The sequence below is a fragment of the Phalacrocorax aristotelis genome, chromosome 4 (assembly GCF_949628215.1).
Source record: "Phalacrocorax aristotelis chromosome 4, bGulAri2.1, whole genome shotgun sequence".
In the NCBI taxonomy this organism is placed as follows: Eukaryota; Metazoa; Chordata; class Aves; order Suliformes; family Phalacrocoracidae; genus Phalacrocorax; species Phalacrocorax aristotelis.
Window position 1 is genome coordinate 31,995,950 of NC_134279.1, and position 24,489 is coordinate 32,020,438.

At 39.4% G+C, this 24,489-nt stretch overlaps 1 protein-coding gene across 1 annotated transcript in view; it reads right to left on the bottom strand.

The window, feature by feature from the left end:
• GRID2 (glutamate ionotropic receptor delta type subunit 2) overlaps nt 1-24,489 on the bottom strand; it is a 738,061-nt gene that overhangs the window by 436,044 nt on the left and 277,528 nt on the right. The gene's annotated exons all lie outside the window — the stretch shown is intronic.

The window sequence follows — 24,489 nt, forward strand, 5'->3', positions numbered from 1 at the left end:
GCTCCATCATAACACCAAGACTAAAGAAGGGAGGGGTGGAAAGTTTGTGCCAGCCTCCAGATTAGGCAAGTGGGAAACTATTTGCCTCCCTATATTCTGGGAGAAAGAATTTCTCAAAAACATCCAGGATTTTTGCAACAAGTTCTACTTTGAAATAATTCTCCCATTTAAACAGTAGAGATTTATTTTTACAGATACAAGGTACATTATACTAGCTCTTCCTCTTACAAAACAGATCTTGATTTGTTTTGAGAGTTTTTTGGGGTTGAGTTTAGTGTTTTGTTTTGTTTTGTTTTTAAATATTTTTCTGAACCTTAAAGAAGATTTGTTCCTCCACCTTTTCAAGCTAAAAGACAATGAGATCATATTTTGTATTTTGGAAGCCTGTAAGCCTGCCTTTGGAAAAGCATCCAGTTTATTCACAAGCATTGAGTACCACATGACGTTATGGTCAACAACTTCATTTTCCTCTCATCAGGTCCAGCATGGGAATGCAGCTACAGTGCAGTCCTTAAGTCAACTGGAATTCAACTGATCTTCAGTGGAACTTGGGAATCCATGTACTAGTATATATTCCTTTCACTATAAAATTTCTGCACCGCTGGCTTCCTGATATCTTTTTTTTTTTTAAAGGGGGGGGGGGGAAAAAAAGCATTCACTTATTCCTTGTCCCTCATTTCACCTACATACAGAACAAGCACCTTTTCTCTGGCACAACAGAGGGCATGCTGAAAGGTTTGAACTGTCAACTCAGTCTTGTCAAGTTTTTCTGTGAAAATGAGATTACTGTAATCATTAATCGTAGGACCAGCCACTGTCCCTGAAAGAATGCCAATATGTCTTAAACACACCTCAGAGTACTGAGGGAAGTGAAGTATTCAAATGAGTGTTTTGATTAGATGTATGCACGTCTTATGCTATTTAAAATGAAGAATGATTGATTTCAGAACTTTCACAAAATTTGCAATCGGGTTATAATGGGAAGGAAAGAGAAATACTGATCTTTGAGACCTTGGCAAGTAGGGTCTGTAGCAGTGAAAGACTTGTGAGTCACAGCATGCCTTAAAAGAGAGCAAGGGCCACAGCCTTCCCTGATGGACTGTTGTAAACACACAGGCGCAGCAACATGACACCCAACGCAACGATCTGGTGAGCGTATAGTGATAGATTTTCAAGTGGATTTATGATAGATGACCATTATACTCCCTCTTACCTAAGCAGTACATCCAAGCTCAAGAAAGGTTATATGGGTGGTCTGGCAGGCTTTATTTCTTATATAGCATCTCTATAAAAGGATGTTCCTGAAATTGACTTTTATTACTTTAAAAAATTTCCTAGCTTTTTCTTTTTTAATGTTCCTATGACACCATTTGTGTGCTGACTCCATCAGTTTTGAGCAACACCACCTCCATGACACAGATTACAGAAAGTATGCCTACTTCAAGCAATATCCCTTCAAGCAACACAGGTTTCCCTCGTACGTTACAGCTCAGAAGTGGTCTTCCCCCATATATTCTATACACGTCAACCGCATTGCAAAGCCTGCTTGCCAAGGCAACTGAGAGCCAAGGTACTGTGATCCCAGATGTGTTATGTACGTAAATCCTCAGCAGCAAACAAAAAGGCCAAGATGAAGCTCCTTGGCTGCCTAATTTTGTTGACATTTGAATCATTGCTGCTGATGGTGCTTGTGTAGGTCACCGTGACAGCTCGTGAGAAGGCGTAACACCTACTCACAGAAACAGATCTCAGGTGCTTAACTCCTACCTGAACAGGACATCAGCATGAAAAGACATCCACTTTGAGTTGTGGTTAGCACTTCACAGAAAGTCTGGCATCACACAAGCTGCCCTAGTTACCCAAGGGAGCCTGGAAGGAAACATTTCGATTTGCCTCCTCTGCCCTGGATGGGAAGGAGCTCTCCCATGCTGCTGAATTGAGGTAGCTATTACCACTACACCATACGTTTCTATCTCATTTCAAACAACGTTATTTCTCCTGTTCAACAGCAAAGTCTACAAGGGAAAACAGGAGAGCACGAACTAAGTAGTATTGCCAGACTTAGTTTAATAAACAAAAGTTTTGTGAGTATTATAAATCAGTCATTCAGACTTTGAAGATTTGTGACAAATATTTCAGCCTTCCAAAAGGAACACTTGAAGAGATTAGTCAGATGAAACATCTTTGTGAGTCCTGAATAAAAACTGATGATGTTATGCAGTGGCGGGTGGGGGCTGTCTTCCTATGTCCATAAACACACGTTTCCACTGATATTAATGGAGAGAGGAACAGTCTCATTACTGTTGTATATTTATCTATTTATTTTTCTAGCCTGGGGATTTCTTGGATAAATGTAATTAAACTGTGCCTGTGCTTTCATGCTTTGAGAGCTTGGTATGGATGGTTGAAAAGTGTGTGTTTACTTGATAGTACCATTTGCTTAACAGTCTTGGCGGGGGTGCGGGGCAGGGAAGGGAGAAAGAAAGCATGTCCTCCAAGTCACTTTGACTAAAACCTGCATTTCTGCTTCACTCAACATTTACATAGAATCATTAAACTTCCTTATCTGATTATAAAAGGACAGAAACTGATTTTAATTCCAATAACCTGGTCACTTCACATTAGCACTATATAAGGAGAACATGATGACATCATTTTCCCCTTTCTTTTGCATTTTGCAATATAAAGAAGGTTACATACCATTGCATGGGTCTGTAATATATCAGTACTGGCCTAGAAGCTGAAAGCATAACATGACCTTGGCAAGCAGGTGAGAATACACAACACAGTTTTTAATTCACCGTTATCTAATTGCTGACTTTCTGGAACAGCCATTACTTTGCTGTTTGTCAGATTTTTTTAACTGTGACCTCCAAAGTGGGTAATCTCACATCTGAAGTGCTTAGTTGGGCCTAAAAATTGAGGATAAAATCTAGGTCCTGCTGTAGTTGAAGGGAGTTTTGTCACTGACTTCAAAAGTGTTATAATTTCACCTTGTGACATTTAAAATCCTTGCCGGGTGAATCTTGCATATGTTTTCCATGAACACCCAATTCTGTCAGCTCTGAAATACTAAATGTAAGTATAAATGGGTGCTGCAGGAAAAGTACAGGAGAAAAATGGAGCACTCAGTTTAGACAGAAACAGATCTGTGCGGAGGACTTGAGTGAGAGGCCGAATTTGGGGAGTCTGCAAAAGAAATAAAGGAGAAAATAGAAAGGCTGTAGCATCAGCAATTTACTTGACTATCAACTTCATGTTGATGTTCAGTGTAAGCACACTGCATGTGCTATACCATTTCATGAGCTGGTAAATTCTGCTACAAAAAGTCTTTAAATGTGGGTTTTGGTTAAGAGCCTTTTCATCACTGAAAGCCTCACAGAACATAGAAAAGCAGTTTTAATTACTGCCACCTTTCTGTTCATCCTATACTTTTCAGGGAAAACAATATTGCAATAATATTTTTTTAACATTTTACCTCACTTAATATGATGAGTAAATCTTTTCAGTGTATAATCTGTCTGCTGTAAATTTTCACCTAGAAAGAGGCTCTGAATAAAAACCCCAACATGAGTGAAAATTCGCTAAGCAAGAAACACAACCATACTGTAATCCAAAAAACCCAAAATACTCAACCCAGAAGTGCAACACCAGAGTTTAAGCCATTCTTTCACTTTATAGTATTTGAACCAGAGTCTCCCATCTATTTTGGTTTGACTGTGGTAAAAGCAAAATAATACTCTTACAGCCATATTCTTTAACATGCAGACTACAGATTCATATAGAAGAGGGGATACAAGAGTGGAAAGCAAGCTAACCCCGATTTCACTTACGTCAACCAGTTCAGCAACTTTAGCACAAGGTCAACCAAATTTTGTATGCAAATATCATGCATGACAGGCTAAGGGGCTTGTTTCCTTCCTTTTGTCCAAATGGCAAGACCTTTTCCGAGCCAGCACACGCTTCTACCCACACAGAAAACTAAACACCTAGAGCATACTACGCACAAACACAGAATAAAAGTGTGCAAACAAACTTTTGCATTGCATTCTCATAGATGCAAATTATAATCACCTCCTCTTTCACCTTGTGGCAAGGACCATGGACACCCCTGTGGAGCCTGCTCCTTTCCAGGAGTACAGACAATCCTGACCTCCAGGCACCATGATTGCACATATTAGCTTTATCTGGGTATGCTCTTATCAAACTCAGATGTTTCTGGTATCCATGTGACTTAACTAACACTATCCCACCAGAACTACCTTCCCTGCAGAAAGGTGCTGCACCCAATAACCATTCATCTCTGCTTTGCTATAATTAATGCTAAGCTCCAAATTGGATTAGCCATGTAAAGCAGCTCCGTAAGCAAGTTAATAGGATCTCTCTGCTAACAACACTGTGTTACCAATATCCAATTACTGTAACCAGGTATTAATCTAATGCTGTTAATCTGTCAGATTCTAAAACTTAAAGCACACTGCTGTGACATTTTAATACAATTAAAAAGCAATTTTAATTGTCTAAAATATGTGCACTAATTAACATTTTATTTTGATATCACAGCAACAGAGATGTAGAAAACAAATAAAAAACCCAAAAACAGCTGAGGGCCTGGGACTTTCATCACTGCATTAGTCAAACAGTGATTGTGACTTTTTTTTTTTTTGCCTGTTAGGTAGAATAAGACCAATGTGTCCAACCCATTTCTTTGGATAAAGGTAAGAAGTTTCTAATAATTCTTCTAAGTTCCTTTAAATTCTATTAATAAAAATAATAATGACTACTACCAGAATCCACTGTGGAATAAGAAGGTAAAAAACTGCTTATTATTTAAAACTTTTCTCCCCTAGCTTCTTTTACCCAAATGATAAATAGAGTCTATTGAAGAAGAAATGACAACTTACTACAAAGAGAGCCAACAGCTCATTTAGAAAAGACCACAAATTGTCTCAGCCAACTGAATGGTTTTGATGTTCTGTATAAGAAAGGGACTAACCCAATGATTATGATTTCTGTTTGTTTGCTCACTCTCAGCATAGCAAGTCATGAGCTTGCTAAACACTTATCTTATTTACCATCTTGGGTACAGGAAGCTATTGTAGCACATCAAGATACAGTGAGATGAGCACAAAAGGCAAAGAAGACCCACTCAAATTTGCATTCTGGACAGCACAGTTATTTCTCAAAAAAAACCCGTTATTTTCTGAATATTCTTCCTACCTTTAAAAAAAAAGAAAAAAAGAAACAAAAGGTAACAATAGCTAACTTATCATGGATTTCATGTTTCTGAAAGAATACTAATTCCATTCCTCCTCCCAGTTGAATGTGCTCAGCTCAGCTCCAGGTAGGCAAGCTGATGCACTCTGCTGGGGGCAGTAACTGTTGGCTCATCTCACACCTCCTACAGGCTCCATCCTCTCTTCTGCAGTGGGGAGCTATCTGCGCCTGCCCACCAGGCTGCTGGGGATGGCCAGGAAACCCCTGCCACCATGCTGCCCCTGGGTCAGCCGTGCTGCTGCTGCTTGCTGCTGCTGGGGATGCTGGAGAGGCAGATGCAGAGAAACCGGTCCCAGCTGTAAGCAAGACAGGTCACAGTGTGAGGTTTACACACCATAGTACGGGTAGGGGATTCAGCTTGCCCTGAAGCAGAAACCTTTTAACTTAGCATAGGATCAAAAGACTGATCTTCTCACAAGTCTGAAGGATAAAGGAGACATAAATTAGGGGTACAGCAGTAGATGCCACCTTAGCTACCTCATGAGTTTTCTTTAACTTTAAGCATGTGAAAGAAACATATCAGAAAATGGAAACCAGCCTGCAATTACTAAAGCATAAAACAATACTGTGAAGCTGGTGTACAAGCCAGAAATCTGAGGCACAAAATCAGATGTAAGCAGAAAGAGATACCAAGGGTAAAAAGAAACCACAAAAAGTAGAAAGAACTAACATAAGCAACATGAACTTTAAATGTGTGAGACAGAGAAACAAAAAAGCGTGTTAAGGTAGTTTGCAGTCCATCTGATCCAGCTGATGTAGACACCTTTGCTAGACACTTAAAGAACTGAGAGAAGCACTCTCATAGAGAAACAGGGAAACAGTGGAAAGCAACGATCTTTAAAAGCCAGGGACTTACAGACCAGCAGCATGAAGGAGAACAATTCCATGGCAAGTGTATAACCCCACATAGATTCAGAAGTTGCAGAGTTACATTTTCAGTGTGGTGAGGCACAGCTAATATTTCCTGGCTGCCAATTTACTTACTTAATGTGCCTTTAGTGCTTCTTGACATTGGTAGGCATATTCCCTTTAGAACTTACTCTTCTGGTACAGACTTAACTGACTCAGGTCTCCACTTGGTCTAGAAGCATAAACCTGTGCTCCAACACACTGCATTGCTACATTCTACAGCTCTTTATATAGAAGACAACTCTACTCATGTCTACATTATATGTCCCTTATGAAAAATCAATTATTTGAGAAAGACTTCAAAATCAGTAATATAAAGATAATAAACATACCATTCATCAGCTTAAGCACTATTAAAATAATAGATAATAGTATGTGCTAGTAAATTCCCAAAGAAGTAGTCCTTTCTCTTCCATGGGAGAAACTGGCTAAGATTAAACATTTGTAAATAAAACACTATCACGTCATTACAAGTCTGAGATATAAATTATCAGAGGTCCATCAATTTCTCCTTGTACAACACAAGCTGTAAAAGAAGCACAATTGCAAGACTGTGACTTGTTTATCAGTCCTTTTCTGACACCCCACCTAAAACCGTTTTACAGTAATAGGAAAAACCTTCAAACTGACAGAACTCCAGACCACTCACTGGTCCACTAATAACGTTCATGTAAATCTTCCTGAGAGCTTCTACATGCCTTTCTTCATATGCTATAGCTCACACTGCTTGTATAGTACTATAATAAAAAGTGCAGCTTAAAATTTTTAAAGGCCTGATAAAGAAATCCTTCCATCTCTTAAGAATACAGCCCAAGTCTGTTTCATTTTATGTTTCCTTAGCTAACATAGCTGATTTAAAGTGCACAACATTTAAAAAAAATTATATAAACTTACACTATGTTCTAAATAATACCAGTGAATTGTTAGTTAAATATAATTACTACTTACTCAGGATCAAGAGAAGAAGGGCTTTGGAAAGTGTAATCAAAAACTAGTCAGGAGGATCAGGGCATGCAGGAACAGAAACATAACTAACGTGTCGCAGGAGAGATACCACAGGGATACTGCCACATTTGGCCATCAGATATAGATCTGACATAGAAAAGAGACTTCATAAAACTTCCTCTCCAACACATAGGTTTCTACTGGACAGCTTTTACCTTTATCTCCACCACTCAGTAGTAGGAGGGCTTATATTTTCTTTCAGACAGTTGCTACAAAGCAGAGCCACTGAGACACCCATATTCAACATATCCACACACACACGTGTATACAAAACTTGGATTCTTCTGTATAGCCAGCAGTTCTCTGAATTTGAGATATCTTGCTGCCTGCAACAGAACAGGTCAGCCATTCAGAAATTTTTTCCTAACCCTTCTACAATCCCAAAGTACCCTACATAAGATCAGAGAAGCAAGCTGCAACCCTTGACAGTGCCTGAGGGCTTTATTTTAGTTTTTTTTCCTTCTTCAGGCTAAAAGGCAAGCAATGGGAAGACAGATTGCTACAAATCTAATGATTTTGCAACCTAAAAATTGAGACTTAGAAATTCTGTGTAAGGTTACCCTTTGTAAATAAATCTGTATTTTTTCCCCATCTATAATTCAATTTTCAATAACTCTATTGGCATGAGAAGTTATACAAGTCTTGACACAGTTAAAAATCAGCTTTGGCTGTACAGGGGAGGTATTATAGTGGCAATGGGTTAGACTGTCTTATATATTATCCCAGCTGCAACATCCTGGACACATTCTGTACCCCACCTACCATTAAAACTACGGCCGCCAAAAGATGCAAGTTTTCACTGAATCCCACTTATCCGCAGCTGGAACCTAGTACCTCCAATCTAAGCAAATATTAAACATGCTATATGCCCTTGATGGAGCCACAAAACAATGAAACAGATGTAGGTTTGCATTTCTTTTTTTTTTTATTTTTAAAGAAGTTGATTTGAAAAATAGCCTGTGAAGGTAAGGAACACAAGACTACAAAAACGTAGTAACTTCATCAAAACACATTTTTGTTGTGTGGTAGAGAAGAACTGGGAACAGATTTATATTTCATATGTAAATTAAAGTGGCCAGGTTTCTCTGTAGGACCACAGTAAAGGTAATATGCTCTGTGGACTGGAGCCATTAAGAGAAGACAGTTCCACTCCATTTTGATCCTCAGATCCTCCCCAGCTACCAGGAGGATTCATGCACAGCAGTATCAGGCAGGCAAGTTATTTACATAACATTGTCACCCCTCAGAACTTCACATGTTCCTCCCAGGACATGCCAGGATGTAGGCAGGTACATCAGGGCACCTATTCCTACTGCCACATTATTTTCAGGCCTCTCCTGATCACCAAAGCACCGAGGAAACCTTAGCCAAGAGCACATTTCGTGCCGGCTACCTAAGCAGTACATCATCTGATACTGAGAAATCCCCCAACACTTCTTGACTCCACCACCAGCCCTTGCTAGGCTTCCCTGCCTGATCTATAAAAAGACCTTGTACATCATAAATATACCACACAAAAAGTGCTTTTCTTCTGAGCTACTTTTTAAACTGTCTACAACAGAGAAGGGCCTGCTTGTACCCTTCCCCCTTCCAAACACAGACAAAAATAATTTCTCCTAAAAACATAGGACACCCTGCACTGCCTTAGCTCCTGTGAGCTTGTGTCAGGATGAATATTCTTTTCTAACAAAAGACTCCCCTGTTGGAACTTCCTAAGAAGTCCCCGCCTCATGCACACACCGTCCCCAGCCTTCTCTCACTCATCACATTGGCAGCCTAGGACCGCACAAGGTGCTGGAGGAGGAATGGAAGAGTAGGGGCACAGCAACCAGCCTGCCCACATACTCATTCACCACAGGGCCTGTGTACAGAGTCACCTATATGCTGCCCAAATATTTCCCTACCCATGGTGCCACCACATAGTCTGGACGGAGGTGCTCTTGCCCCTCCCCCGCATTCATTCTTCCTTTTCTCTCCTGCACGTTCCTCGTCTCTGTTGTCTCTTCTCCTTTTACCCAAAGTCCTAACTAGTCAGATACAACCTACAGTCATCTTAATTTTACTGAGTGTAGGCAATCTGCCACTCAAGGGGAGATGTGCAGAATCCTGGGGCAACACTCACTCAGAGGCATGCAAACACACAATCTTGGCTGTTCAGCTGCTGGGCCAAAAGCACTTGGAAAGTTGAGGTACTTGAAGCCCATGATGTTTTGTGGCTTCAGCTTAGCATGTGGCAAGACAAATCCTGCTGGCAGCTCCTGGTCTTAGACCTTTCATAGCCCCCTGGCTGCCAGGCCAAGTCCCTGTTGGAAGCTCCTGCAGTGGCAAAGTCCCACTGGGGGCCACCGCACTTGCATACAGGGCAGTAAATCCAGAAAACATGTTACAAACCATAGAAACACTTTGTTATGAACTATAAAAAATATCTTGTTAAGTGCAAGAAAACTGTACTGGCCTTGCAAAGGGACTACTTAACCTTGAAAGAGGTTCTACCTTCAGCAGCACTGCATGGATTTATCTGTCTGCTGAGAGAACAAACAAAACAAAAATACAAAAGAGAACATTTATAAAAAGGTAAGTCCCTTTACAGTGACACTAGGATATCTTACTCAAAACACAGTCAGATTACATAAATAAAATTATTTTTTATTCTCCTTACTGGACCACTACACAATATTCAAAGCACAGCTATGAAACAGTTTTATACAGGTCACCTTTATTTACTGTCAATACAAACTGGTACTATTCTAAAATACAGCACTTAGCCACAGAAAAAGGTCCCTCAACATCCTTTCAGATTTACTTTTATACTAGAGGCTATTTCCATGGAAGGGCAGATAACGCAGAAAAGGAACATAAATACAAACCATGTTTGTCTTCACCCTTACAGGAAGTTGAAAAATAAAGCATTCCTTGGAAACACTGATAGTCTGAAAGATCATCTAGCTATCTCAAACAAAAATCAAGTTACTAGGCTCCCCTCTGTGTCTTTTTCAGTCCTTGCATCAAAATTATAAGCCATTACACATTACATTACAAAATATGAGCCATGCACTCAGAGCACATCTGTTAGCAGATTATTCATCCATGCTCAGATGTGTGTGGCATCACGTCAAGCCATGATCACACAGCTGAACTCAGATTCAGCAGTCCAGAGAGTGCAGTTACATGGTTTGGGAGAAAATACAGCTGTGGTGGAAGAGGAGATGATGGCTGATCTCCTCCCAGACCTGACCGGTGGTAGCCAGAGACCTATGGTGTTATGTCCCAGAGCCAGTTTAGATGCTGAGGGATCTCAGCCTCCAGCTACCATTCCAGAAGGGCATGACAGACTTGCTGGTCCTATGTTACTGCCTCCCTTTCTACCCTAGGCAGCCTGAGACATTCTCTGAAGCACTTGTAACCTGGGATGTTGCTCTCCACCTCTTATTTCCAGATTAAAGTCCACCCTGTGTCATCAGAAGCAATGAGTGCACAATAAGGAGGCACTACTTTTTCTGCAGCCTCACCCTGCACTAGAGTGAAAAGAGATGACAGTCGGCATAAACCCTTGTTCTCAATATGCAATATTTTGGAAAGAAAAAAGATGAAAAAGGCTGTCACTCCTTGAACAGGTTACCAGTATTCCTTAACTTTTTTATTTTTATCTTTTTCAAACCATATACTGGTCTAGAAGACAAGAGCACTTATGTGAGGTTTGGGTCAGGGAACAACCCTCACATAGTCACTGCCTCACCTCTATCCTGCAGTCCTCTTTCAGGATCCCTCACCTAGTTTCAACTCATTCATAATATAAGATGATCCAGAAACGGATTCACTGACCTGCTTCTCTTACTCCTTAAGGGGCTGGTGTGGGTTTTCTAACAGAGGCTATTTACACAGGCCTTCCCTTTTCATTCAGGGTGGAAAAAAAAGGTATGGTCCAGATGAATCCTTGTAGCTCACTGTGGATTCCTCCTTCTGGATCTCCTCTGCAAGAGGATTACCTCCATGAACAGCCGTATTACTTCAGAACAGACCTCCTTGACCTTCCGCATGGCTTTGTGGATAGCTCTGTTAAAACTGTTTTGCATGTACACACTATATTGAAAGGAAGGCATAGATCTTCCCCCTAGCTTTGGACAGAGCGACTCTCCAAAGAAGCGTGCCGTGCGGGGAAGCATCCCGGCAGCAGTGGGAGACGGATGGTGTGGGCCATGCCATATGTCCTTCAGAGAGATGTGTTGGCAGAATTGGGTCATTTCAAGTGGGTCACTGTAAGGTGCAAGTCATCCAAACTGTCTGCACACACTTTGGACGGTGGGTGCTCCTGAGAGGTTTCACCCACACATGCCAGATGGGGCACACCCTACCAGCACCACTAGGCACCAGCCAGGGAAACTGGATTCCTGGGGAAGCCTATCAGTGCAGTAGAGACGCACCCACAAATGCCTGAAGTCAAAGTAGACATACTTTCAAGACTGGTGGATGGTGATGACTGATAAGAATCCAGAACTGCTTTTATAGCATTTCATAATATGATAACTGCACAGCAGAGGTAGCCAAAGTGCTTTTTCTTGGGCATTTTCCCAAGATGGTGATTATGAGCGTGGGATAGACTCTAATGTCCAATAATTGACAGAGGTTCACCAGCTATACATGCTATTTTTTAAAATGATTCTTCAGTATCCAAAGGCTTTACTCAATAAATGTTCTAAGCTGACGGTGTAGCAGTTAAGATTGAAAAGGGACATTTTTCATGCTCCTGTATGCCCTTAAAATTTTCAGTTAGCTTATATACCTTTAACAGAAAATACAGCAAAAATCACAATACACTCTGCATCTACAGATGGCAAATGTGTAACCCTGATGTCCAATGCTTACAGTAGGGGGTGGGGGAGGGAAATATAATTTTTCTAGTGGCTTGCTGTCTAACACAATGAATTCATCACATCTGGGATAAATTATGGACATTCTCTTCTGTAACAAAACAGCAGTGTTCATACAGCATGGTATTTAATGGGAACTACAGATGAAACTAGTCTATCCAAGCACTGAGTGGCTTTATTGAGACTTATCAGTTTTAATTAATCTAAGCTCAGAAACATCTGAACTCTCACATCATCTGAGAAATTACTTTTATTTGGCTCCAAAATAAAACAATAATTTAGGTCAGTTTTTCTTGAGGTTTGTCAAAATAGTTTTATGGCCTATCAAGACTCTTGGATTCATTCAAAATTAAGTTAAAAAGAAACCCTTGAACACAGGTGTGCTGTACAAGTCATACCAGAATTTCAGGAACACATTTTAAATTTCTCATACTGGAATTTATCAAAGACAAATTTAAATTTAACGTACCTTTTCTTGCAAAAGTACCACAGGATTTAAAATGGGCTGCTCAGTTCTTTGCCTTGACCTCTGACCATAAGAACAACAGCTCAAATAGCATAGCACTTTTAAGCCCCATTACAGTATAAAATAAACAGGAAGAGGACACCTCACATTATTTCCAGCAGTGCCTACGTCGATACCAGAAGTCACGGCTAAACCTTGTTAAGCTTACAAAATCCCATAGAAGCACTACAAAGATTGGTAGTAGTAAATATAGTTATTCTGTATACCAAACTACCCAGAAGTACTTTGATTTAGATTAATTCAGGTCTGAATGCATCAAAACTTCAGGTCATTTTGCTGGTTATACACGGTTTCTGCTTAACGTTAAAGAGGTGTTAAGGACTTAACATACAAGCTGCAGTTCTTTTACTGTTTTTACTCTCTGGTACCAGCTCCCAGGTGTCTCAAGGTCACCAACAATAGAACATCCAGATACATACACAGAATTTAATTAATTAATTAACTACAGTCTTTAACATAAGAAGAAACATTATATTAGTTGTAAACAAGAGTGAATCAATACTACTTTTCCCTGGGGATCTCTATTAGTATTACTCTACTTGTCTACCACTTGAGATGGCAATTACCCTCAGGAATTATGAGACAAAAAGGTAAGTCACTTCAGTTCAATAGACAATTCATATTACATGGAACAGTAATTCATTCTTCAGAACATATGAAATCTCTTACCTCTAGGGCTTTCCTTCCCCCTTTTTTTTTTCCTGCTAAACACAGGATACAGACTATGAAAAATGTAAATCAAAACTGTTCTTTTAAGCTCAAATATTCACAATCCACTATAAAATTTATAGCATGGATAACTTTCCTGTAAGGCATTTAACATTATTGATCCCAAGATGTGCAAGCTAAATATAACAATGCTGTGTTCATCCTACTCACCTATGGATTCTCCTAATGTTGCCTTTTGTCACTATTACATAGTCTCTATAGACACAACATCTGTAGAAATGATATGTTGTTCCAGGAAGAAAGTGACTACAGGAACAGCAGTTAGAACAAAAAATCTTGAGTTATGTCCCCTGAAATTTATCCCTAATTATAACACAGTGTGTTATCTACTATGAAGCACTTAATTGTCTCTCCTTTGGATTGAGGATGGTTACAGTAACATTTACATGCAATATATCCATATGAATCATATACACACATGCTTTTTCTACATATTTTCTACATATTAACATCACAGGTTTGTTAACAAGTCTTGTAACCCTTGCCTAAGGTTCCCATGCAAACATATAATTATTATATTAACCAAGTAGGCCTCCAGAAATATTATACAACGTGACTGAAGTTCCATGTGGAAAAAAAAAAGCTCATTTCACTTCACTACATTAAGCATATAAAAGAGTGCAAAAAAACTGTTGAGTCAAGTTCTGACTTGGATCGTGATTTCCATCTTGTATTGGTAATAGAACACAGATAATCAGGTGCTGTCACCATTTTGCTATTTACGTGGTGACATTAAACAGCCATAAGCAACAATAACTGTTGTTGCAACAGTCTGTTTGCTGGACTATTTAATAAGAAGTGTCTACAGAAAATATCCTAGACAATGTTCTACTTCTGCTGCCTTGTCTTTGGATAACTAAAAATAACAATAATAGCGAATATCATGGCTTTGTGCGACAATGAGTACATAGCAGGTCTCAGAAGATGGCAGCCGGACTTAGGTTCGGCTGCAAACCCAGCTGGAGCACACTTGTGTTTACTTGGAATACCCCATTTAACACACCAAAGTATAGTGACCCACAAGGGACCAGCAAGTGACAAGTCATCAGCAAGTGATGCTGTTTACACAGACGCTGGAAAACATCAAGAGCCGGCTTTGACTGGGTTCACTGACAGAAAACCCTGAGTGCAGAAGGGCCCTAAAGGCAGAAAGCAGCCTACATAGCACAGTACTCGAGAGCTTTTTTGTGCCCAGAGACGCCGATGGCTTCAGTCCAGCTCTTGGAGCCACCCATCCCTGACTGCCTTGACCCCCATATTCTGAACTCAGCCATACTCCTTGCACACCACCTCCACTTGCTGCTGTCCTCCAAGCATCATCAACACGCTCGCCAGCCACATCCTGTGGGTATCATGTTGCACCGACAGCTAGGTTTGGGGTATTTTTTGTAGTTTATCTGAGCAGTTAACTTATCTGAAAGTCTTAAGTGATAGCCAATCTAATAGATCTGAACATCCTATTGACTGGAAAAATCTAAGGGGTTGTTTTCAAGTTTTAAATCTTGATCAAAATGCATTTGGCAAACTGATTTAGGTTAAACAGTGATCTGAGTGTCTGAGATTCAAGCTGTTTTCCCAACATTTTCTTGACACAGAATCTATTATTATCCAGTCCTCGGGGAAACCTGAAGGAGACCAAAACCCCCACATTGTTGTCTCTCGTCTCCAGACCTTAATGCTCCATGATGGGTACTGCAACAGAGCAAATTGTCTCATAGTAGAAGAGTAAATCTGTGAAAACAAGCCATGCTCCATACAATAAACAACAAGCAACTACAGACTTTCTATATTTAAATTACCTTCCAGGTATTTAGCAGCAGAATTCACTACAGCTCTGTTCTTGAAACATTTTTCCTTTGTATTATCATTTTGACATTCTCTTTTGAATTTACTCCCAAGGCATATTGATTCTCTTTTTCTTTTTGGTCTGCAATTTCCCGATTAGGAACTGTTCATTTCTTCTCTCAAGTCAAAGCTTAGAATACTACTGCTAATAATAATAATAATAATGTCAACTTCTCCCTAAACCCCTCAACTATAAGCCTTATGATACCTGATTTTTTGAATGTGTGTCTAGGTCGCATATGAATTCAGAAACAGCTCCCATTATTGCAGAAATTATTTAAAAACACAAGCACAAAAAAGCACATGCATATATATAAAATAAACTATTTCAAGCTTGAAAGACCGGCAGTAAAAGATTATTAAGGATGTAATGGCAAGTACTCAAAACCTAGGCAAAATGCCTGCATTCAGTTCTCTGTACAATATCAGTTTTTAATTTCACAGAGGTACTTTTCATTCCTCTCCCACAGGATGACTGCTTCATCCAGTCTGTAGTGTGGGACCACATGACACGAATGAACCAGGGCTGAGTAGTGAAGGTTGCTGTCCATGCCTCATTTGTTGCCAATGCTGCAAGGAGTTAATAAATGGAGTAGGAGACAGACGGAAGAGAAATGAAGGTTTGATGGAGAAGACAATTGAATGCTACTCTGGAGAACTGGATTCCATCCCCATCTCTGCCATCGAGCTCCAGTGTGATGCTGGGCAAACATTTCACAGATGGCTACTAATTGTGTCTTTCTCATTTCCTGCATGCACAGTGGGCAACACCTGAGGCCAGATTTACAGAAGTGCTAAGCTTTCAGACTGCAACTATATTTGACTGGAGAGGTTTTCTGAATGGAAACACTGCTGTAAAAACTCAATACTTCTGAAAATTCAGATCATGCCTCTTCAAACAAATGTTTGCTTGACAATTTCATAATCTCCTAAAGAGTCAATCATGTATTTTTAAAATAGAGATAAAGCAATAACTTCCCTTTGAGTATGGTTAGGATAAATTCATTAAAGTTTATGCAGCACTTCAAGACCATGGTCCTCTAATATAAAACTCCCGCTACAACACTGATAATGATGATGTAGAGTATTTAGTAAGAAGTTGCAATGAAATGCACTAAATACAACATTTAGATATACATTGGGGAGTGTTAGAAGTACAAGTACATACACTGAACAACTGACAATTTCCTCACTATGTAAAACTTCTGAGAAAGTAATGCATGACCCCACAGGAAATACTGTTTTACAATATAACTATAGACAAAAAGGTAATGAATTACTGATAGAAGGCAATTTTAATTCTAGCATGTTCTGTCTTTCAAATATTTTATTTTTGCAATCCTAACATTTATATTTTCTGACACAATTTGTACTTATATGAATGCATATACATTATAGAAAAATTTCTGTCAAATTTCCTAAGAGTTTGCAACTGTTGCCTTGGCAACTAAATTTAAACAGATCACCTGGCTGCAACCGTGACCCTTTCTTTCTGAACTTGTGTTGAAATTTAGCTTTTCAACACTCCTCAATATCTTTTTGCTCTGAAAATGAAAATATACCACAGAGTGCAGCAATCGGTTTCCTATGAGATTATGGGCAATTTCTGTCCATTGTTGTTGTACACTTCAAAAATCAGGCTGGCTGATAGTAGAATTCACACAGGTTTCCTGGTCTCATCTAGTCCACTTCAAGAATTATTTCTGAAATTAGCCACATCCCCAATTCATGCTGAGGAACAGGTATGGAAGTTTTATCTCTATTTTTCAAATTTTGTAATTGAACTCTTATTTTTGTCTTCACAATTTGTTCATGCTGTCTTTCTACACTGATATTCAATAAATTGAAGATGAATGTTTCACAGTAGGGTGTATCCTGATCCTGTTGATGGGTGGCTATCTTGGCCTTCCCCTTTTCCTTTTGTCATCAAGCCACAAATTGGAGCCACCTCAAAGCTGCCCTAAACTGGGCTCAAGCGTGATAGAGTAAACAAAGCCCGTCTGGACTCTGGGATTTACTCTAGCCAAAATTTTTTTTCCCTCCCATTGCTCCCCAAGGTGTCTTCTGACACGTATTTCATATTGCAGGCTACAAAGAGGAGTCAAGTAGGACAGCTCTTCTAGTATGATACCACCGAGGGGTTTTCCTCCCTCCAGCACACTCCTTGGGCAGTAAGCTGTGCCAGCTGCCCTGCTGCCTCTATCTGCTGGAACAGCACAAAGCAACATGAAAGAAGACATAAGATCTAGGCCATGATATCTTTTTAAAGAAAGCCAAAATTCCCCTTCTGCATTTTCTATTCAGAATGTTTCAGATTAATGCTTTTAAAACCATAGTGCTCAGGTTAAGAAAAAAAGAGTTTTGTGTTTCCACCCCCTTTGCCTGCAACAGGCTAAAGTTCAGGGACTTAGAGCACACAAGCTCTAATTATTATCAGATAAAGAGCACAGATTTGCAAGAGTTGGTTAAGCAGTTGTCAACCTGTCACCAGCAGCAAGAAATACCATCAACAGCTCCTACATCTAAGGTATATTTTGAATGTTTCTGTGAGGAGCTTTCTTCCTGTAAATAGAGAACCATGGTTATTTACATGCTGTTTATGTCTAAATGATTACATTTGCATGCTATTTTAAATAATATCAGGAAACTTCTATTAAAAACTCAATAACCTACATTTCTGCTGATAATGGTATTCACCAAGTGACAGTTTCTGAAGAAGTACTGTGTGAAGAACTGCCAGATTTCATTTCAGTTTTGCATTAGAATGATGCATTTGGAATGATAAACTGTAAATTACAGCAAACTGGAACAAATTTTCATAAATATTAGTTATATTGACCAAAGGATGATTCCGACACACTTAGTACAAGACAATCAAACAAGCTCAGCTCCAATTAAGCTCAGGTACTAACCAAATAGCTGCCATTGTCAGAAATGGTGATTGCTTATGAAGTTCTGAGTTAGAAGTGGAAAAAAAGTTTTAGCATGTTGTACGTCATGTGGAAAAGGAAATCCTTATGGCTTGGACACACTGTGAAAGGGAAACCCATGTGGCTGAGAAACACTGAGCAATGTTATTAAGATACAGTTTATGCATATTTAAACTTCAACCCAAATCACTTCCATGTGACTTCTTGTCTGTGGCTTGATGTACTTCTCATTACACTCTTCTACCTTTTCACCAAGTGTGCTCAGCTGAAGTCATGCACTGACCGAGACCTTGATACGTTGCTATTCTGGCTGTAGAGGTCCATATTTGTCAGTGGCAACGCTGAAAAAAACCCGTCATGCAGATAGATGTACTTCATTCTGAAAGGAAAAACTTCAGTAAGAGGCAAACCAGAAATGCTGCATGCTATTCTGAGTTTGCTTTTGATATCTAACTCTCTGCAAGCCTGGAGACCAAAAGCCATGTAGAAGAAGAAAGCTGGCTTTAGAGATAGTATTTTTATTAAAGGGCAAGACCTGCATGCTTTGATTCATTTCCCATTCAAGGTCAATAATAGTAATTTAAAAAAAAATAAAAATCAAGGACCGTACTGTAGTATCAGTTATTTTAAGACAATTATTTCTGGATGAAAATGGAATGATGGATATACTGGCAACAGGTCCTCCTCAGATTTACACACTTGACAGCAAACGTAGCAACAGATCCCCAGCTTCATGTTTCTATCTGCAGCATTTGAAATTCTTGTTCATGCTCCTTACAGAGACACACACATGGAAGTGCTGTGCTGATCTATCAACCTAGTAGCCTGTACCACAGGCTCATAACACAGTGCCTGATCTCCTTTATCTACCACAGTTTAGTCCTGGAGTAAATTATTATTTTTTATAATGTTCAATAAACTTAGGTTTATCTTGATGTTCATGTTTGTGTAGACTTTGATTCACTTCATGCATGTTTATGTTGCATCAATGAGAACAGGGCAAAACTACTTGAGCCAGTACATCCACATACATTACTTAGCTTTTGTGTAGTAGAATGTTGCTACAGCTGTACCTCTTCTAGTGCTAGCTTGTCTTCATTTAATTAGTATTTCACATTTTATTCCAAACCCATATTTTAAAATAAGAGCCTGAACTTTCCTTACAGCTTTCCCCATTTAGAAATATAGTTCTGTATCACCTTTAACTATTTCTGTCTGGCTACATGAAGGATTTATCTAAATTCCTTCCAGCTGTCAAAATCTTACATTAACAACTTCCCATGACATTATTTCCTTTTATGATCCTTTTAGCTTCCATCCTACAAAGATAAATGGGGCATACAAGAAACTGAGGCTAGACATGCATGCAATCAAATGATAACTGTCATTACATGTACTATAGCCCTTATTTAAGCCACAGCTCTTTCCCAGATGAAAACCGCCCTTCTCAAGACAGAGGTTATTCACTGAGGCTTCACACCATGCTAGTACGTTCCTACCACTTTTTTCTTTTGTTTCAGACACTGCAAAATGGAGCTGCTGGGAAAAACAAGCTCAGACAAATAAAGAATATGAGTGTATGAACAGAGTTTGCATCCAGCTATGTCCCCCCAGATCTGCAGCTCTTCATATTATTTCCTCCCTAATGCATTTTGCTCTCTGACAAGATGACTAGAAGTCTGTAGTTCAACCCTGAAGTTTTTTGTTAAAGCAAAACAGAACCCCACACTTAGAAAAATAAAGTCACACACAAAACCAAATTACTTTAGGTTAACAAGGATGCAAGGTTGTATACTTTAAAAGCAATATAAGGCTGAACCAGCACACCTCCATAGTGCTAGATACTTCTTGGACATTTTTTAATGTAACCTTTCTGGATCAACTTTCATTGTCATGTTGGCAGAAAGGCCAACAGTGTCCTGGCTTGTATCAGGAATAGTGTGGCCAGCAGGAGTAGGGCAGTGATCATCAACCTGTACTCAGCACTGGTGAGGCCGCACCTCAAATACTGTGTTCAGTTTTGGACCCCTCACTACAAGAAAGACATCAAAGTGTAGGAGCGTGTCCAGAGAAGGGCAACGAAATTGGTGAAAGGTCTAGAGCATAAGTCTTATGAGGAGCTGCTGAGGGAGCTGGGGTTGTTTAGTCTGGAAAAAAGGAGTCTGAGGGGAGACCTTACCACTCTCTACAGCTACCTGAGAGGAGGTTGTAGCAAGGTGGATGTCAGTCTCTTCTTCCTAGTAACAAGTGATAGAGCAAGATGAAATGGCCTCAAGTTGTGCTAGGGGAGGTTTAGATTGAGTATTAGGAAAAATTTCTTCTCAGAAAGGCTTGTCAACCATTAGAACAGGCTGCCCAGGCAAGTGGTTGAGTCACCATTCCTGGAGGTATTTAAAAGATATGTAGATGTGGTGCATGGTTCAATGTGGACTTGGCAGTGTTAGGTTTTTGGTTGGACTTGATGATCTTAAAGGTCTTCTCCAACCTAAATGATTCTATGATGTTAGGCATAAACTTATGTGCTCTGCTGTCTAGGATCCCATCTTTGCACACAGAAACTACATAATACTTGAATAGAAGCTCTGTCAACAGGAAGATCTCATCTTGCTAAAATTAACAGAATCCAGAACAGATAGAAACAATAAAGATTGACAACTTTTTTTATTTATTTTGAGTTTGCATCCTCAGGAAATGAAGCATAACAGTATTTATGTCGATATTTCATGTTTATGTTCATTCAGATTCAAGGAATCAGGTTTCCCTGGCAACCTCCATTGTTTTGCCTCCACAGGTTGCTTTAGTCTACCATCACCTTGACACCTACAGCACAGTGCAACCAGTATGGCTTGGACAGAGCTGTGCTTACTTGTGCCACTACCTGCAACAGCCACGGACCTCCAGTTGGCTGCAGAGACCATGAACAAAGGACCGGGGCTCTGAAGCTTGACCTTGCCTTCTCAGTGGAAGCCCAATTAATTTTCACAGATCTTTCCCACAGCTTCAGGTTGTCAAGCCACACAGCACCAGGCTGGGTTAATCTGCCTCCAAAGAGACAGCAGCTACAGCTACAGGCCAGCTCTCTTGTACAGTTGGCAGTCTGTTGAAATGAACTGATATTCAAGAGCTGAAGGGAGGCAATTTGAGAGAGTGACAGACAGACACAGGGTGAAGTCTTGGCTTCCAGAGGAATTGCCGTAACGTGTCTGAGCAGGTGGTAACAATGAGAAGGAAAACCTATAAGAAGAATATGAACTTAATTTCTATCACAAGTCGTTCATAGCAGCTGAGGCACAAGCCTATTCACAGCTGAACTGGCATTCAGATTGATCAGTATTGACAGCTTGTTTACTGGGAAGATCTCAAAACTAGAAGTGCTCACCAAGTAGCTTAAGCTTCTTCCTTCCAATGCAGGGAAAATACAGTGAGGGGGAGACTAGCTCCTCACACTCTACTGCTGCAAGAGGAAAAGAAAACCTTTTACTTTCTGGTTTTGCATTGAATTTAGAAAATTTGCCTTGCTAATCTTTTATATGTTGGCATTCTTTCATCTTCTTGAGAGATAAATATTTTTAATCAGGCAATTCGCTTCAGGATAACAATGATTCAAATTATACTGATGACTGATATAAATCAGTTATTAGGCATGAAAAAATGTATCTATCAAAGCTTAACAACATTTATACTAACAGAAGTGCAAAGCTTTTTTCCCCTTTTTAAAAAAAAAAAAAAACAACCTCTAATAATTTTCTTATACACTCAAGACGGGTTTTTTTCTTCAAATGTTAGAATAAATCCAGCAGCTAGCTGGCAAGTTCTGTTTGCAATAGAACATTATTAAATGTGGAATTAATCAAATTACTGGGAGATACCGTGCCATGTCCCTGCAGATATATAGAAGATGATGTTTTTGAAGGCTGCTTTTTAACATGTAAAATTAACATTAAAATGACACTGTTGACTTTAAAGCCCTAGATGAGGTTTCCTTTACTTGTCCATTATTTTGCCAGCTATCCATCATGACTCGGACAGCATCTGACTTTCAAGGATTTTAAGTAATCAGCACGTCAGGCCTTCTTCCCCCAGGAGTTCAGGCACAGAGCTCTTCCTCTCTGTCCCTCATCCTAGGAGTTGGACTATGACCCTTGCTGCAGAGAAGGTGGCTTCAATAAAACAGGACATCTGTCAGAGCTTCTCATCACTTGGCTTCTTCATGCAGCAAGGGGAACACCTGGACCACACCATGAGGTTTTTATTAGAAACACCACGCCACACAAACGGCTGCTCTGGGAATCTTAGGTGTATTGGGCCATTTAGCAAACCTGCTAGGAATTTGTAGCAGGCCACTGCAGAAGATGTTGTCATGAGCAGACAGTGATTTCAGGCGCAACCTAAGGAGAGTATAAGCACAGGCCTTCCTTGTAGAGACCCATATGTTAGCACAAGTAACCACTATATATCCTGAGCTTATCTTTAACCTGTTCTTATGGAGGCACATAAGAACATGCCCCTCTCAGCAGATCTTGGTGACTGCTTGACAAACTTAACTGATTAATTTATAATGGAGGAGCCTGTATGCAGCTCCCACCTAATCCATGTGCATGACACAATCTACATACCTTGTCTTACCTTTAGATAAAGCAGCAGTCCTGTACGTAATATTCCTTTACCCAACAGCAGAAATGATGAACATGTTTGTTTACTTTTAAGAAAATCCTATGAAACCTCCAAAGACCACAATGCTGGCAAACTTCATCACAGATGGGATCTACATAGCGTGATCAACTTGAAGGTGTTTGTCTGATGTTGCAATAGCCAAGGTTCCCAGCATTTGAAAGTACTTCATCTTACTATCACTTTTCCCAGTACTTCTCTTAACATCAGAAGGGACATAAAATTGCCACCACCTTTTCTATTATTGCTATCACCTTTTCTACTACTTCCATTCATTACTCAATAAACTCCTTAATTAAGTCTTGAGTGTCTGTATCTTTCTTATTGAGATCTCAAAAGAACCTGCATACCTTCTGTGAAAAAAATGAATTCATAATATGTATCAGGCTATTCACATGCTTCTGTCAGCTACCATGCTTCCGCAAGTTACAAGAAAAAAAAGAAACTAACCCCAAAAGACAAAACCCAACTCTCATTAGCCAAACCACTTGTTTTGATGATAACACAAGGACTAAGATCTGTAACACAAGGCTGGAAAAAATACATGGCAGAATCAAGTACCAGACCTGTTCTTTCCAGCTGTGCTCAACATTGTCTGATTTCTGCATGGGACCAACATTGGGAGTCTGATCTAAGAGGCCACTTGTGCTTCACCTACTGTTCAGAGAAGACTTGTCCCTCCCCATCTCCACAGTCACCAGTAAGAGCAAAGTGCTCCATGAAAACCAGCTTGACCGTTGCCATTAAACTCCCTCTCAAGAGAAACAAAACTAAATGTTAGATCTCTGGCATTCAAAGAAAGGAAGACATCTTAATTGACATTCATAAAAGGATCTGAGTAGAAGACAAAACGAGTTACAATCTCAAAAAAAAAAAGACATTCTGAAACTAAGTCAGGAAGCACATTCTATATCCAAACAACTCCCTGTAGAAGGGCAACAGAGGACAAATAATGCTTATCTAGATTAAGTTAAATTAATTAATTTTATAAACAGAAAATTCATCATTCAATTTATCAGTAATGAGCAGTATAAATACCTAGAGCAGAGCAAGATGCAGCTGCAAATATGGCATAACACCTTCTTTACTGCTACTTTCTTTGTCATTACAGAACTGAGCATATCATTTAGCTGGTGGTTGCGGTAGTCATTTTTACAAAACAATATTTGTTTTATGTATAATACATCCGGTGCTGAAGATAAAAATTCAATATGCAAACCATATAAATGAAGATATTTTGTTTAAGTTAACACAGTCATTTGAAACATCCCACCTTCATAAAGAAAAACAGAACTTCCAAGTTTGTCTATGCAAAAGATATGTATGTTAACAGAGATCTCTCACAAACCATAAATAAGAAGGTGCTATTCAAAGGAAGGTATTTGGCATGGAAAAATAGTAAAGACAACTACCAAAAATTTTAACCTAGGAGGAGTGAAGAAATACAGAAACTAGAATCCTGTGCACAAAGTTCATTTCCCAGCAGTGGGTAAATGCATAATCCAGATTGATTCTGGCCAATATTTCGTGCTTTAATCAACAAATATATGTTTCAGAAAGCTATCTTGGGGAATTAAAAAAAAAAAAAGGCAAAACGTAACAAAACGTGGGTCCTGATCTGATGCCATGAAGGATATTCATTAATGCAACAACAGATGGTTAATCTGCAGACTTAAAATATGTCAACTTCATTTAATTAAAAGTCAACATTATTATAATATTGCCGTCA